Source organism: Mirounga angustirostris, unplaced genomic scaffold (genome assembly GCF_029215605.1).
Source record: "Mirounga angustirostris isolate CCGP_5_RB_7025 unplaced genomic scaffold, mMirAng1.0.hap1 SCAF_10, whole genome shotgun sequence".
NCBI classification, from domain to species: Eukaryota; Metazoa; Chordata; class Mammalia; order Carnivora; family Phocidae; genus Mirounga; species Mirounga angustirostris.
The window spans coordinates 44,618,280-44,623,259 of NW_026991718.1; the positions used below are offsets into that span (position 1 = coordinate 44,618,280).

Sequence of the window (4,980 nt, forward strand, 5' to 3'; positions counted from 1 at the left end):
ATCTGCTTCCTCAACTGCAGTTCCATCATTTATTTTGAGTCCCTTCACGGCAAGACTTTTCTTATTTACTTATTGCATATATGCTAAAGATCCGAATAATTGTACATCCAGCACACAATTGATTTTACTCAGAATCCTCATTACACCTCTCAAAGTTCTGGTAATGAAAAAGTTAGACTGAGCTTTATTTAATAAGCATTAGGAAGTTAAGCTTTCTCAGGGAAATAACCATTTATGGAAATATGTTCAAGTGAATGTGAACAAAAAGCAAAAATACAATGTAATTGTCTAAAGAGCTGGAGGTTAGATAAGATGAGTGTATCACAGGGACATGAAGTGAAGTAAGAAATTAAGTTTTAGCATAACAAATAAAATTGGTTTGCTCTTTAGGAGTTAAATCACTAGTTTTCCTCATCATATCTCTTGAGTTCTAGAACTTGTTATGCTTGAACCAAAACATAAACTGGTCAGTCTTCTTTTCCATTCATTTTGTGGCATCTCATTGAATTGGTGACCAGAATATAGTATTGTGGTATTTCACATGATACTGATAATTATGCCATGTTTGTTTTGAAGGTAATTTTTTCAATTAGTATATTGACTATATTACATGTTCTGATTGCTTTATTTTGCATATATTGTTAATTTAAAATTGCTCTTCAGGTTTTTCTCAAGTAGGTTTTATTCTTAACTAAGTTATAAGCTTTTTCCAGGCAAAAACAAATGTCTTGTTTTCATCTACCTAGTGTGGTAAATATAGCACTGAAGATTGTAGGTTAAAAAGTATTTGATTGAAGGGCACCTGGGTGGCTCAGTGGATCAAGTGTCTGCCTTTGGCTTAGGTCATGATCCCAGGGTTCTGAAATGGGAGTCCCATATATTGGGCTCCCTGCTCAAGGGGAGTCGGCTTCTCCCTCTCCTCCACCCCTCCCCCCTGCCTCTTCCCCCTGCTCTTGCTCTTGCTTGCGCTCTCTCTCTCTCTCAATAAATAAATAAAATCTTTTAAAAAATGTTTCATTGAAAACATAAAGTTTACATAATACTGGCCAGATATTTAATCATTCCTGAGTGCAGGAAATAGAATGAACCCTATTAGTACATGCCTGGCATACCCTGTTGAATTAGAATTCATTACTTTCCTGAATGCTTCTATTTTTTTTAAACTATACTAGTTTTCATATTCTCCAACAAGTAATAACTACTACCTCTCACAAAATAAAAGTATTAAAACTCCTCATTTTAGCCTTTAGAAAATGAATTACTAAGTACCATTAACACTAATATTTTATAAAGAAGCCTAAGGCTCCTCAGGGAGGTTTTTCCCTAAGATTCTTTCTTTCTTTTTTGAGATTAAATACATTTTATTTTTAGACAACCTACACGACATTTTGTTTTCTTAAAAACAATGCCTCTTCTCCACATAAGTCAAGGACAGAATAAATGAAGAGCTCAAGAAGGTATTAGTCCCATCTAAGTCCTGGTGTTGTGTGGATGTGACAACAAGTGACACATCCAAAGTAATAGCCAAATTCGTTAACATTTTTGCATTTTTCTAAACCACCCTTAAAGAAAATCATACATGGAGTCACACTATCCTCTCAGTAGTCCACCAAAGCAACCATGCTATCTGGATTCATGTTTTCACCAATAAAGAACTGGTAGTTTTTGAAATTAGCAAGGACATGTGCTTGATCTTTTCTGTAGCCCCTGTCATTATGCTTTCTGGTCTCTGTCTCCCTTTGATTGATTTCATGTAATCTTTGATGTACCTCTTATAGGCTTCTTTTGTGAAGGTGGTTTCCTGCAAGTAATGGCTCACAATAAATATCAACACCAGTGATTACTGCGCTTTCCATACCTTCACCCTTGGGGCCTTCAGTGGAGGCATTTCCACCAACGAGTGAGTCATCAATGTTACCCTCTGTCCTACTGACCATCTTCCACTCCACCTCCAGCCCCAGCCTGTCCATGATCTCTCAGATCTTGTAAATGTTGGAGAACATCTCATCATGGCTGATGAGGTCCCAGTAGATGATCATGAGGGTGGCTGGAGAGAGAAAACTGTGGCTCTAGCTTAGCAGGAGCCGGGAGCTCTACAAAAGCGCAGTGCAGCCAGAGTGGCACTGGGGTGGGGTGGGGAGGTTAAGGGCAGTGGGTGGAAAAACTTAAGTTTCTTTCTTTTAAACGCTGTCAATTGTCCAAAACTCCCTGTTTTCAAAGCAAAAGTATCTTTTTTGTTGTTTCTTTTGACAGATTGCAGAGCAATTAAGGATACATGCTTTTGGAACCAGGTGGACCTAATTCAAATTCTGATTCTGATTATAATAATTGTGAAAGGGGGACAAGTTATTTAATCTCTTTGTCAATCCCTTTCTCTGTCAAAAGCAAATAATCATAATAAAAGCATATACGTGCGTGTGTGTGTGCGTGTGTGTGTGTGTGTGTGTGTATGTGTGCTTCCCCTCAAGGCTGGCAGGAAGAAACTCAAATCTTTCCAATGGTGCTTGAAAAGGCCCTTGCTGAAGATCTTTTCCATCTTAATCACTGGCTTTCCCTGTCAATTTCTCTTTCTTCCTCATCCAGAATAACTATGGGCAGAAGGAGATGCCCATGGGATTTTTATTCCTCTTGCCTTTGTACATAAGAGAGTTTTTCCACCTGTATATTCGGGCATTAAGGAAAGGTGTTTTGTGGATTAACATTCTCTGTTAATGGGCAGATGACTTGCTGAAGGGATCTCCTTGCTGAGATGGAATATGGCTATTACCTCGGTTTCTCTGGTAGGGCCGGACTACCAAGGGTTTGTCCAGGACTGAAGATTTTAGTGGGATTCTCAGTGCTAAAGGTAATGACAGTCCCCTACATTAGTTTTGCTTTCACTTTTCTTGGTTTATCAGTGTGGATTTGATAATATTTTTCTGTTAGCTACTGGCTCATCTCATGTAAACCTCTTCCTTGTCAAATCCTAAGAAATCACATGAAATTTCTTTAGAATGGTAAAGTTTTGATGATGCTTTATATAATTTGTCCACCTTCCTTTCATTCCTCTCTCACATGTGTGGAATATAAGAGTTATTCTCAATTATATTTTACATATCTTGCATTCCATTCTTCTAGCCATATGACAGTTCTCTTTGGAATACAAACATGGAAAATAATATATTTCCCTTTCCACTTCAAATTGTTGTATCAATCATGTTCTTACTAAAATGATTTCTGACAATCTTTTCTTCTACCTTCATTTAGCTTCTCACTGTACCTATTGATGAAGCCAAATATATTTTCATGGCTCTCTTCTTCAAATTCACTATGATTTGTATGAATTCTGTTTTCATTTCCTTCCCTGTTCTACTTATTATTATTATTATTGCCTTGAGATAGTGTATGACCTCTAATCCTTTTTTTTTTAATTGCATGGGGCCTTCTTAGCTTAGCAATGATGATGATTTAGCTTATTTTCTGCTTCTTTAGGCTATTTATTTTCATTCCTATCTCTTCTTCTTTCATCAGTGGTTAACTCCATTTCTGGTCTCCTTTCTCCCTTATTTTTATCTTTGACTGTCTTTAAAGCATTGCCCCCCAACTTCTCAATGACCGGGGTTGAAGCAGGTATAATTTAAATAAGTTTAGGTAGCTAGATTTGTCTTCCTTTTCAGTTGTACAAAGTTTGATAAGTTGAAAATAGAGCTACCATATGATCCAGCAATTGCACTACTGGGTATTTACCCCAAAGATACAAAAGTAGGGATCCGAAGGGGTACGTGCACCCCGATGTTTATAGCAGCAATGTCCACAATAGCCAAACTGTGGAAAGAGCCAAGATGTCCATCGACAGATGACTGGATAAAGAAGATGTGGTATATATATACAATGGAATATTATGCAGCCATCAAAAGGAATGAGATCTTGCCATTTGCAACGACGTGGATGGAACTGGAGGGTATTATGTTGAGTGAAATAAGTCAAACAGAGAAAGACATGTATCATATGATCTCACTGATATGAGGAATTCTTAATCGCAGGAAACAAACTGAGTGTTGTTGGAGTGGGGGGTGGGGTGGGAGGGATGGGGTGACTGGGTGATAGACACTGGGGACGGTATGTGCTCTGGTAAGTGCTGTGAATTGTGCAAGACTGTTGAATCTCAGATCTGTACCTCTGAAACAAATAATGCAATATATGTTAAGAAAAAAAAAAAGGAAGAAGAAGGTAGCGGGAGGGGAAGAATGAAGCAGGGGAAATCGGAGGGGTGGATGAACCATGAGAGACGATGGACTCTGAAAAACAAACTGAGGGTTCTAGAGGGGAGGGGGGTGGGAGGATGGGTTAGCCTGGTGGTGGGTATTGAGGAGGGCACATTCTGCATGGAGCACTGGGTGTTATGCACAAACAATGAATCATGGAACACTTCATCTAGAACTAATGATGTAATGTATGGGGATTAACATAAGAATAAAAAAATAAATAAATAAATTATTAAAGACAGATGAGAAAAACTCAGAAAATATAAAAATACATCAAGAAAATATTAAATTGTATTCCATCTCTCAGAATAATAATAGACTGGATTAGAGATTACTACATAACTTTGAGACTGACAAATAGTAAACACTTAATTTTTGTTAATACTATTATTAAATAGTAATGATAAAATTTGGTTCTTAAAATTTTTATATTTTTAAATGTTTTTATGTGAACAAAAGATAATAACCTATTTTCATAATGCACTTTTTGCTAATAATGATCAGATAGTCTAATCACAAAGCTCATGGTTTTTATAGAAAGCCCTATATTATTATTTTACATGTTTAGTAGGTTTGGGTTCTTTTCAGTAATAATAATGACTTTGCTTGATTATTCAAACTAATGTCTGAACTTCTTATGCTAGTGCCAATATTTGAAAGAAGTCTGGCCAGAGAAAATAATTATTACTATTTCTAAATTTAATAATTTATACAAACTGGGGTAATAAAAATTGAT

The 4,980-nt window shown here is 36.6% G+C and overlaps 1 pseudogene; it reads right to left on the reverse strand.

Annotated features, from left to right (window-relative positions):
• Positions 1-1,460: 1,460 nt before the first annotated feature.
• LOC123850758 (translationally-controlled tumor protein-like) lies at positions 1,461-2,039 on the reverse strand (annotated as a pseudogene).
• Between the last annotated feature and the right edge of the window lie 2,941 nt (positions 2,040-4,980).